Genomic DNA, 13,092 nt, shown 5'->3' with positions numbered 1-13,092 from the left:
CAGCACATCTGCACATCTTTATACATTTCCTGGAAAAAGTAATAATTTCAGGCTTTTGAAAGAGATCAGAACAAAATTTTCCAAGCCAAGTTATTTCATGTATTATTCTTCATGTTATTTCACTGCCACAATACCCAAATGTCTACAGAGACAATGCAAGTTCTGCAAAAAGTCATAACATGAATTTCAGAGAAACGCAAAAAAAACAAACAAAAAAAGTGGGTTTCTACCAACAATCCAATATACTACAAACCTCAATGAATGTCTGTTGCCAAAAGTAAGTTTTAGCACAATCATTACAGTACAAATTTGGCCTGGTTAACTTAGAATTTGAAGTCAGACCCCCAGATGTTCAAATTCAGCCACACCACTCTTACATAAAATATCAAAAATAATTTTCCCGTTAGAATGTTAACTGTGAAAATGTAACACACCAGATTAAAATCATCTCAAATAAAATGTTTCAGTGCATTTTTTGCTTCTTTATACCGATAATTTTACTTTTTTTTTTCCCTTTTAAAAAATTGTAATAAGTGAAGCTTTCCAGTGTTTCTCATACTTGCAAGAAACTTCTTTGAGCAAGCTGAGAAATAGTTTAAAGTACTTGTGTTTCAATCAGGAAAATATCTGTATATGATATGGAAGTAGAATGTATTTTGCTATAGCAGTAAACCTCTATAATCTTTATTTCCAGATATACTCTAGTAAGGCAAGAAGCAATTTTTTACTAAATCCTTCTAGGATCTATGAGAACATGTTTTTTTCTAAAGAACAGCATAGTGGCTATAAATAACAGTAAAAAAAAAAAAAAGCCAAACTATTCACATGAAATGGAAATAACTACCCTGATTGGGCCTTGCACAAAAATTACTCAAAAGTATAAAATCGAAATATACTTGTAATTTTGAGATTAGGCATTTCAGCTTCCAAGCCCCTTTACTGTAATCATAGTGCAGTCATCATTACAGGTCTCCCATTATGTAAACATATTACATAGATCAAATAATGTGACCTAATATTTGGCAAATCTACTACTTATCAGTTTCGCAGGAAGATAAACCCACAAAAATCAAAACAGCGAATTAAAGATACCAAATAATGTAATAAGGGTTCTGTAATTTCCTTTCTTAGGGAGAAAAAGGGAAGAAAACAAAAGCGAAGCTGGCCTGGAAGAGGAAGATATTTGGTTTCCACTGTAAGCCAAACCTCTTGAAGAAAGGCCCATGTACCGCAGAGCCCGTGCCGGGCTCCCATGGCACGTATGCAGTGCAGAACACAGATCCTGAGCTTTGCTGGATCCAAGCCTGTACCAGCATTCCCAGTAACGTGAAAACTTAAATTTAGAAGTTCTGCTGTGAAGTATCATGAAAACGAAACCCTGACATTCACTGCTCCTCAGCACCCACATGAAGCTGCTGCTAACTCTCCTTCAGAACAAGGGAAAGATTGAGGCCAAGCAGCCACAGCAACTTCAGCTTTCACTGACATCACGAGTTAGACTCAGATATGAAAACATCTCCAGGCATGTAAGCGACCTCAATATCTGTCCGCGCGTTAAAAGACCCTACAGTTACAAGTTTAGGAAGCACTGTTCCTTGGTCACCCTACTCGACACCATATTTTTTCCACAGGGCACGATTGCCTGCCTTCTGTTTCTCAAGAAAGTTAATTTTGCAGTTAGTTGAGCATAAATTTGCATCCTGTTTTTCTCATCTCCTTTCCAAGCAAGGCACTGTTTTCTTCACTTAAGGGAAGTCCCCACCTGCACCCCCAAAGCTGAGCTCTGCCCGGGAAAGCAAAAGAGGATCCTTTAACCTCAAACCTGCTGAAGGGAGAGGAGAAGCAGCTCTTGTCAGAAAGTTTGGGGCTACGTCAGCTGCTGTCAGCTTAACATCAAGATCAGCCACAAAGGTCGGTGTTAGAAACGTTTCGTGCCATTTGAGTCTAAAATACAGTCACTGGAAGGAAAAAAAAAAGAAAAAAAAAAAAAAGACCATTTGTTTTTGACTTTGGAGCCTGAAACTTCTGCTATCGTGAACTGCAAGAGCGGAGAAGCAGTGTTGCCGCGATAAGTTAACTATATGTGTTTGTTATAACAGTAACAATGACTCAGCCTTTAGCCAGAAACTGGAAAGCAAAACACATTTGCACATCAGGCAGCGCAGCACAATATACACGGCGTTCTCCGGCTAGCGCGGCAACTGCCTTTCCCCAGTTGAACTGTGATAAGAGAAGCTACAAGCTTAACAATTTGCAGGACATGAGAAACACACTGCTTTGGGGAATGATGCAAACTGAGCTTGTGTCAAACTGTCACGGACTGCAAGATTAGTCACGTTTCTGCTCTGTGGGAAAGCACAGAAAAGTTACCCATGTAAATAATGACATATTTTTTTAAAACCATTTTACAATACACATAAGTGTGCAAATATGTATGTCAGGCAGGGAGAAAATTTTGGTTTTGTGGCCTTTTTTAAAAAAGACTTTATTAATGGCAGCCAAAAGAAACAGGCATCTGAGACCAGAATGTCCAAAATTCCTTACCATTTCAGACTACGAACAATAAAGTTGTTAGCTCTCCGAAACAAAGCTACCTGTCTCATCCGTTCTCCCATAAAAATAATTAGCAAATTTAACTTAAGACATTACTTCCATTTTTATAATTGACAAGGTCTCCCCTTTTGTGCTTCTCAGGCATTGCAGCTTTTAATCGTTCAGCAATCTTAACTTCAGCGCAGAATGTGTTTAAGTCACACACTGGATTTGTTCACCCTCTGCAAAACACTTCCAGTGTTAACCTTCTTTAATCCAGCAGCAGCACTCCCTCTGCCCGAGCACTCATGCCTAGCACATGAGCGCTGTCCTAAGATACCCTCTGGAATTCATGAGTAATTGAAAAAGTATGAAAGCGCCCTAGCTGCTCTGCAATCAGCACAACTCGGGTCTGTCAAACGAAATTAATCACACACTTAAGCAGCTGCTGATCGCTCATTCACACACGTTCTGCTTCCAACTGTTCAGCTCTGGAAAATTAACTATAGGTTTTTTACCCCAAACAAGCAACACTAAGTTGCCGTTACTAGCAGAATTAATTGAAACCACAGATTATTTTTTTTTTGCAAAGCATCTTCATCCTTACTGTGTCAACCCTTATTGTAATTAGGGATTAAATGAAGGTAACAGAGGGAATAACCCCACAGTCCATACAGTTTTTGTTCACTACATGAAGAGGCATCAATCGGCTAAGACACCCGAGCTGGCAGGCACAGCACATCAATTCAGCAGAGCTGTGATGAAAAAATGAAAGAAATGTGAGGCTGAGTTCAAGGGGAAGCAGTCTCAACCACCTTCACAGAGAAGAATGAGAGCCTAACCCATAAAATAAAGAAGGAAGAGCTGCAGGTAAACAAAATGAAGCTTTTTCTCTCTCCTCTCCCATTCCTCTCACAGCTGGACACTGACAAGTTTAGATACTTGCTATTCCTTCCTTCTATTAAGGAACAGTATCAAATTCTTAGGAAAAGGAGGAAAATACCATTTACATGACGACATAAACCTCTTCCAGGAAAACAAACAAACAAATAACAACAACAACAAAATAACCCACAATAAAATGGAGAGAGGATGTCTGTTATGTCACATTAATTTATTAATATAAAATAACTTTATTGTTTAGCTGAGATTAAAGAAAGCTGCATCAGTCAAGGAGATGTCACTTTTGCTGTTTGCTGGAGGAACTGCAAATCCCAGTGAGCAAAACAAGATGTCTAACTGCAAGACCGATGACTTCCTAGCAAAATTTATCAGACGCTCTCACAAAGACTTCGCTGGAAATCCTTGGCGTGGGTAATTTGACAGATTATTGGAAGAAAAAAACCAAAACACCACTGGAATGAAGAACCAAAGTAAAGAATAAAACATCTGACTTGTCTCTTTGCAGTCGATCTAATGCACCTCTAGTTCAAGTACATGTTCATCCAGGACAAACAGCAGTCCCAAAGAAAGACATTTCAGTTTGAGCACTGGTCAGTCTGAGATTTTTCACAAGGTGTACAAAATAACAACTGACTGAAAGAAAAAAGACTGCATTGGTACTACCTGGTGTGAGCACAGTCAAGATTACTGTTTTAGCATGCTAGTGTGGTACAAATTGGCTTGCATTCATGTGTCTTCTACTGCAGGTTCTTCACAATCAGACACGGAAGCTTTCAAAAAACGCAATATCAACTGGAGAGAAACTCCTACCAGTTCTGCCCAAAACAGAGGAAGTCAAAAGTGGCAAAATAAACTCTTTGGGTCACAGCTAATCCAAGCATTTCAATACTGACTTTCATCCGAGTAAGACTTTATGCTGATATACTCCATGTATAGCATGTACTCCTGGCAAGCAAGGCCAGGGCACCAGGCGTTTACAGAAGTCAAAACTGTGAAACTAGAAAAGCCGGAGAGAAATACCAACATTGGCAATGATTCCCTCAGTAAAGATCTACACCTTCCAATCACTGCCAGCCGAAGAACCTGAAAGAAGAAAGCAACCTTATTTGTTATGGGCTTAAAAATTAAATAATGGTGGTTCACATTGCCATTCTCACTTGTGGATATCTCTAAGTTTGAGTTAGAAACTAACAAATACAGGAGACTCGCCCACTGCAGCAGCTCTGAAGCTCTCACTGCCTAAACCACCAGCTACCTGGATGCTACTCTGGCAAGCGCAGAGCAAGCTGCTCTTCTAGGAAAAACCAGCTGAGGGTAAGGATGAGAAGCAGAGGTCACCCCAGGCCACAGGGATGGCTCTCGGGTGGCTGCAGAAGGCGGCGGCGGCAGCAGTTTTATCAGGAAAGCAGGCTTGGAAAAGCTGCCAGCCCTCCAGCTGGCACACCGAAGGCAAACCGAACGGAGAACAAAGTTGAAAAACAAACTCAGATAGGTGGGGAGAGAGGGAAAACAAGAGCTGAAATAGCTTCTTGCTCTATAAATAGAGTCAAGCACACAGCTATGTGGGAGGTTTATATTTTCCATGAACTTCCAGGCAGTCCAGAAAGTAATGGCAAGCCGACCTGTCTCACCCTTCCCCAGGCCTCTTTCGGTGCAACGCCCACTGCAAGCTTTCTAAGTGCTCTGACAGAAGCATGCTTGTAAGTAACTTTGGCACAGCAGCTAAATGATTTTACCACTTCACTTCTTTCTCGCTTTCTAGTCATATTACAAAGACACATGAGGAATCATATGATTTCTCAGCTCAGAGAAAGCTTTGTCCGGTTAGCAGTGTGTCTCTTCAGCCGCAGACTTCTCAGTTTCTCCTCAAGTTAACTCAAAAACATCCATTTCACCCATCCTAGAAATGTTCATGCTGCTTAACTGGCCATGTTCAACCCCCCATCTACTCTGAATTTACACCAAACGCCTTCAATGTAACCAAGATGCTGCTCAGCAAACAGGCTCAGGCATCCTTTGGGGTAGCTTCATGAAGGTCAGTGGTACCCCCTCTTCACCATTCAATTCAAATCACACAAAGCTGATTTCCAAACATCATCCCTTTCATTCATGCCTGTATACAGGCTCTAAGAAACTTTCATTGGCTCTTAAACTGATGAATAAATTTCCACACAAATTTGTATAACTCAGCATTTTTTCCAAACGGCACAGGAAGAACCGATGCTGCTGAAGTCTGATATTCAGGAGCCGACTGTGAACATAGGATGAGCTCCCATTTTAACAAATAAATATAAAATGAATAATAATAAGAAAGCATACCTAGAAAGAGAAGCTCCCTTAAAACAATCAAGCAGGGGCCATTAACCTGGGGGAGATCTTGAAGGTGCTTGGAAGCTTGGACAGAGAGCACTTGGACGGAGCCCTGAGGAAAGCAGGGCAATCAGAGAAACATATCTCCAAAGGCGAACCGATAAGCGACTGAAACCCACGTTATAGACAGAAATAACAGGAAGACCTAAAATACGCTTCCTACCTCCCAGACAAGAATTGTAATGTTTTACAGCCGCCAACTAGTCTACTCCTTCACTGAGATAACAGCATTTAAACATTAACAAGGTTCTCTCTGCTCTCGCACACCTGAGCTCGTAAAGTTACTAGTCTCAGATCTCCAAATGCAAAGAGAAGAGATCACCAAGCCAGCTTACAAGCTTCAGGGGAAAAAATACAGATGGTATCTTCCTTAATAGTTAACATGCTGGCATTTTCCAGGCTGCTAGCCAAGTTAGGTAAGAGTTGCCTTTTCTCCAAGTTATGCCAGTTTAACCAAAAGGCGTTGCTTTAAAACCAAATCAGTGAAATGAATGCAAATACCCCTGCAGTCCTTCAATTTGATTAAGATCTGGCTTCCATTAGCTTAATCTAACTCCTTATTGGAAAAATAAAACTGGGTTCAAATCTAATTAAGAAAGTCTACTAATAATTGTGCATTGACTTAAACAGGATTTTAAAAAATAAAATAAAAATGTTTATCTAATGCAACTCTGAACATAAACAATGTCTTCAAGCTTAAAATGCCCATATCCCCTTAAAAAAAATAATACATCTGAGTTGTTATTTACTGATGTGCTTCAAAACACTAGTAGTTTCCTTGATGTTCAACATACACATTTTGAGTTTTAATACTGGTCTACTACAAACTTAAAATTCAACAACCTAGAACAGACAAAGAAAAACTAATTGAAGCTTCCCAAAGAAGGTAGACGAAAATTGCTGTCACCAAGGGCAGAATGTTCTCTTTAACATCCTAGGCTCAAACACAACACTCTACTTTGCAGCTGAGAAAGGTGTTTAAAGCATACTCTGAATGGTAGTAGCCTGAATCTCTTTACAATATGGTTAAATAAGTTGACCAACAGAGTTCAGATTCAAACAGCTGGTGAAAAATGTAAAATGTGTTTCTTCAGTTGGCTGGCCTCCATGGATAACTCCCCATTCTCTCCAAGAGAAGCAGACTAGTGAGTCAGTGTTTTGGCGCTATGTAAAAATTTGACAGAGAAGTAAGTCAATCAACACAAATGTTAAGAGTCTGCTTTTAATTTAACATCATAATTGCTTTGAAAAGAATAATACCATCTAAAAAAAAAAAAAAAAGAAACTTTTGAAACCACTTTTTTTTCCAAGAAGAGGCAGAACGTTCTGCTCTTGCATGACTCCAGTCAACTTAATTCATCACTAATCATTCAGAAAAAGTGCAGGAAAGCAGCATCTTTATGAACTAAAAATAACACAACACTAAAACCAATTATGATAGTGCACTAAAATAGAAAGAGGTTGTCTCATTCAGCTACATCACTTAAAATATATTCTTGCAGAGTTTTGTGCAGACCAGATTTTCAGATCTAACCACATGACACCAGCAGACACACTGATGACTTCATGTCTTACTTGAAACTATCAATTTGTTTCCACTTTAAGGAGAAAAATAACCATGGAACAGGAACTCGGCTTGTATGAAAGATTTCTTTATATATGTTGATGAAAAATGATTTAAAAAATTTTTTTCAGTGACACTTGCAAGGAGCCATACAGTATTCAGCAACACCCACAGCATCCCAACTTGACAAAGTACCCTAAAGCATTCACTTCTACCTTGAAGAGTTCTGACTTATTCTTATAAATTATTTATTAAAAGCAAACAAACAAACAAAATAGCTATGCAGTGAAATGCTAATAGACAAAGTGCTGCTTTAATTCATATTAACCTCCAGTAGAAGCCTTACTGAGGTTTACAGCCAAATAACAACAAACAGCCCGTAGCATGCTCTCAAACCACCTACAATTGAAACCCAAGAAATGCTGACTCTGTCCATACTGGTTTTTATGGGCTTTCACACACAAACTGTCTTTACCCAAGCTCTTCTTTACAGTCCCAGCACCACAGTGTAAGAGGGCCTCTCTCACAACTGGTATAAACAACACTTAGGGTTTTTTTGGTTTTAACCAGATGACCCAGCTTATGCAGCTCAAACACAAGCAGGCATCATACAGACCCATTTGTGCTCAACTCCTACTAGTGCCAGTGGAGAGTCTTGAGAAATAGCCATGGCCAAACAGAATTAAAGGCTGATACAAATGCCACGAGCAGGACTTCTGATGTTGACACACAAGTCATTATTTCAGCTTGAAGAAGCGCTCTGCGGTAGTAAACCCAGCCCTGACTACCTGAGAGATGATTTCCCCATGAGAAATCAAAACAAAAGGTAGAAACACACCGGCCACAGACACCAAGACACGCAACTTGTTTTTCAGTGCCAGTTTCGGACATGGAGCCAAATGCCGTGAAGCCACCCCAGGCCCACCAGGCCTCATGTTCATTCACGGCATTTGCTTGCTGCCCTACCACCAAGTCCACGCAAGCGTGTGCTGCGACGAGAAAGTTAGGCAGGCACAATGCAACTCCCGGACAAGACTGTCTCAGGAATGTGATTTATTTGCTTTACGAGTACGTGTCCGTGTGCACGAGAAAGATCTGAATGTACCAAGCACCGACTCCAGGCAGCCAGAAAAACTTGAGAGAATTGCCTGCCCTGGCCTGGGTGATACAAAAGCCCCACCATTTCCTTAAACGCCAATTCAGCTGACTCTACAGTAAATTTAAGTTCACAGCAACAATAACATCCCTACTTTAGGAACTGGTGCTGCTCGGACAGGATTTCCCAGTCCCCCTGAAAGTCACCTCCCCAGCCACCACAACCACTTCTGCCCCAAGAGAGCAAACAAGCAGCGTGGTGGAAAAACACATCACCCTCGTGCCTTGGGAGAAACAAAACGTGTTATATTGCCCACTATCCATTGATTAGAAGGAACCCATCTGGCTTGTTCTTTGTCCATTTATAGATAGCACTGTGAAACTGCTAGGAAAAAAAAAAATCCATTAAAAAAAAAAAAAAGACAACTTTCCTCCTTCCCGCTATAATGATAATGAAAATAATATTTTATATCATCATCAGAGTAATTTGTCCTCCCTGAAAGGCAAGAAGACTCCTCCACAGATCTGTCTGTAAACAACAGCTAAAAAAACCCCTGCTGATTCTGTCAAGGTTTCTGTCAATCACCATTGCTCTGACTGGATCTCCACAAGCACCGTGGGCAGAAGCAGGGTGCTAACCTCAAACTCAGACTGCATTTTCCACTCTCATGCTAAGAAGGCAGCCGAACTGAAACTCTACATGAATGGCAATGTAAGAAGTAAAGCTATGGTGCACAAAACCCAAACCTGACAGGAACAACAAAAAGCCTCCCTAAAACAAGTTATCCCTCAGATTTTTTTCCCCTTTTTCAAGGCATTCAGAAGAATCCAGAACCAGAACCCCTCTCCCTTTCTGCCCCACATTACCATACAAAATGTTAGAAAAGCTAACACCTGGCTGAGTTAGCACATAGCCAATGCTTACTTTATGCTCCTTAAAAGCGCTGTATTTACTAAAAAAGGGGAAAAACATTGTTCCAGGTTGCACCCAGAAATTATAGATTCAAGACAGAACACACACCTCTATCCTTTCAATATGTGTGCTTCTGCAGAAAAGTTTTCGTGTATGTCTCCAAAAATCCTACGAGTGATAATAAACTTTTTGGTTAACCAAGTGAGAATTATGGTTTTACAATATCCTGTACTTGCTGGGGAAAGATTACAGGGACTAGCAGTAATAGCCTAGATAGAGGTATCACGTCAGCCCACCAGAACTGATCTGTAAGATGTATTTATGCAACCTAAACGCTAGATCTGCAAAGCACAAGTTTTATTTTTCAAAGCCTCTTCCCAACTTTAAGTTGTAACCAAGAAAAGAAACTAAAGCTGTATTTAAGAATATAAATCTGGAAACATCTTGAAATAAATCCCAAACCCCCCATCATCTTAAGCAACAGCAGTGGAAATTACTGCTGTAAAGGTGCACAATGAAGCAAAAAGATGAAGAAAGAGCTACCAGAAGTAACAGCAGCACTGCCACAAGCATTACCAGAAGGGTGAAAATAATGCTGAGTACCACAGGAGCTAAGGAACAAGTGAAACAACAATCAGTTCTGCAGAATACTGGACTCCAGATTTCTATACAAGAAACAAATTTCCTGTCCAAGTCAGCAGGCAACCAACACAGATTTCGGGGTTGGAAGAAGTGAACCTTTCAGCCACAGAGCATATTTTACAAGGAAATTTCTCCATCATTACTGAAAACGAGCAACAGCTCTTTAAAAACGTGCACCTATTATTTTGCACCACTGGTGATTAGTAGTTTCTGAGTAGGAGAAAACACTTCAGGAAAATCTCCTGCAGACAGCCAGGTCATTTACTAACTTTGGTAACATGTAGCGATGGCCCCATATTTTTATAACAACGGTAATACAGCTCCCAGAACATCACTTTGCATCCTCTACAGGTCTTTGTTTGATCCAGGGTATACAACCAAAGAAGAGCAAAAGCAATTTTGAAACTAGAGCATGACGGAAGGGAAAGACGAGGAGGAGAAGGAGGAGCAGGGCAAGAACTTGTGGAACGCGGCGGCGCTTGCCAAACATGCGCTGAGATAACGAAGGGGAGCAACTTCCAAAGCACGGGGTTTAATTGTGACTGCCCTGCTACTTACCCCATGAAATCGAGTTGCCACTAACCACTGAGATACCCCAGAAAGCCTCAGCTGTCATTGCTTCGCTGTGTCCCCCAGCCCCTTAATCAATGGCACTACAACTCATCTTGGATGCTGGAGGTTACTATTAACATACAGAAATGCGAATGAAAAAAGGAAAAAGAAAAAAAGGCACCACACACACAGCAAGTCGCTGTCATGCTCATACCCACCCCCTGCATGCAGAAGGCTGTTCACATAACCTGTCTCCCAGATAAAATGTTCGCACAGAGTGGCCTTGCAGAAAGCTAACTAGAAACAAGAAAAATCAATTCAAGTGGCAGGTGCTGTAACAGCAGATAACTGCAGTGTTCCTAACAAACCTCTTCCATTAGTTGTAGCTGAAGCTGACTTGCTTCATGTTCTAAATAATTAATTAGCTCTTGCTGGAGGCTGGGTACACACAGAACTGCTGTATGTAAAGACTGAACTAACGCTGAATTACAAATTCTTCAGGGAAGCCGTCGCTTTTGTAGGGCAAAATAAGCAAAATGGGATTCAGGCCTATAGGCAGTAACACATAAAATCGTTTTTAGAAACCAGTTAGCATGGCTAAAACTAAATTCTCAAGTAGGAAAACAGAGCTTGGGATGCCATGTGAAAATGACACAGCCCAGGGTGCTGACCAGGAGCCAGCAGCAGCCATGGCAGCGGGGAAGGGCAGCATTGTATTTTGTTCCCAGAACCAGCAAGCAGTGCTACGCAGTTACCAGAAAGACTGCTAAAAGTTGCTCCAGAAAACAAGGATTTTCTTCCTCTGTAAAGACAACCTCAATTTAGGGTTCCAATGCCAAGATAACCCTTTCCTGGAAATCGAGGAGACTGGAGGGTGGGGAAGGAAGTATCGGATTTTTTCAAGGGGGAAAATCTCCCAGGGACTGCATCTTCCTATCACCGGCCAATTCTGTTCCCCGCTGAGTCCCTGAAGAATTCCATCACTTCCTCTGGAAAGCTGTACCCAAACTGAGAAAAAAATGTGCTTCGGATTTTTCACTCCCTCAAAGGCTATTTTTTCCTCTGGCGTTTTTACCATGCAGCTATTACTAATTGAACTGGAGGAGCTGAAGCCTTAATGCTGAGGAAGGGCCGTGTGTTTCTAGCATTGTCTTGCCGTGGGTGTATCTTCCAAGTAGCAGGATGTGTGTTCAGAAAGAGAAAAAGACACAGCAAAAAGTAAAACCCAGAAACAGCACATCTGCAACATTCCTGTGGAGATGGGATAAGATTAAGCTGAAAATAAAGCCAGTTGATGGTATCTTCATCTACACTTCTTGACCTGCAGAAGTGCATTTATTTCCCGGGTTTGCAAGGCTCCCTTATAAAATTATAGCTCTAGATGGGTAAAAAATAACAATAAAACCATCTTAACTTGTTAATACCGACATAACTTACAATGCAATTTGGGCCTAGCCTTTGGCTCATGAGAAATTACCACTCCTGTTTTCTGTTTTCTCCGAGGAAAATGACAAAGTCAGGACTCCAGTCTAGGAACTCCTGTGTTGTTCTTGAGCCGGTGCCAAGTGTTAGGAGGCCTCGGGGAGTCACTAGTTGTCATTTTCCCCAAGCTATAATGGAGATTTACTCAAGGCATTAGCTTTAATGCAAAAATTAGAAAATTTTAGTTATAAAGCACTTTAAGTATGGCCCTTACTCCCAAGGCGTTCCAAAATACTGGAACAGGCAAATAGCAATAAAGCAGTAAATTGCAGTAGCAATTTCATCACAGCAAACTAACCTCCATTAAGTGAAAAAAAATGACAGCTGCCACCAGGATCCCTAAGGGGTCTGTACTGTTCACATGACCTGGGAAGAGGGGGGCGAGTGGCGGGCTGACAGTGTTCACATGCAATACAGAAAAGAAAATACATTGCAGAGTCCTTTCTACCACCGACTGCAGAAAGGTGCACAGAACAGAATGACACCAAGCTCCAGGATGACAAAATGGCAGGTAACATTCAGTAAAGAGTAAGTGCAAGTCAATGCCCCCAGAAGGGGAAAAAAAAAAAAAAAAAAAAAAAAAAAAAAAGCCTTATACACAGTGTTATCTTGTAAGCTGGATACTATCACTTTAGAAAAAAATGTAGTAAATATGGGCAGAATATAACCTCAGCACAGCGGCAGAGGCAACTAGTGTCACAAAACAGAATACATTATTATGCTACTATGCAAATTCATGCTTTATTTGTACATTAATAATGCAATCTTGGTTGCCTTACCTTAAGAGGGGATTAGCAGAACCAGAAAAGCTGCATAAAAGAGCAATAGCAACATTCAGACTGCACGAAGCAGTACCCAAGTGAAGAAATCCTAAAAAGAATCCTACAATTCTTCAGTTTAGGAGGGAAAAAGTGTCAGCTGAAAAATGTATGGAAGCAAGTGTCAGACTTCTTAAAGCCATGAAAGACAAAACGACTGGGAAACGAGTTCTCACAATAAAGAATCTCTAGGACATGGAAATCATCAGGCTGTGGGCTTT

General features: G+C 40.8%; 1 protein-coding gene across 1 annotated transcript in view; it reads right to left on the bottom strand.

Annotated features, from left to right (window-relative positions):
* The window catches only part of EGLN1 (egl-9 family hypoxia inducible factor 1), a 34,022-nt gene that overhangs the window by 9,001 nt on the left and 11,929 nt on the right, over positions 1–13,092 (bottom strand). The gene's annotated exons all lie outside the window — the stretch shown is intronic.

The sequence above is a fragment of the Anas platyrhynchos genome, chromosome 3 (assembly GCF_047663525.1).
Source record: "Anas platyrhynchos isolate ZD024472 breed Pekin duck chromosome 3, IASCAAS_PekinDuck_T2T, whole genome shotgun sequence".
Classification (NCBI taxonomy): domain Eukaryota; kingdom Metazoa; phylum Chordata; class Aves; order Anseriformes; family Anatidae; genus Anas; species Anas platyrhynchos.
The sequence above is the reverse complement of the archived record's forward strand: the minus strand, read 5'-3'. Positions and strand labels throughout refer to the sequence as shown.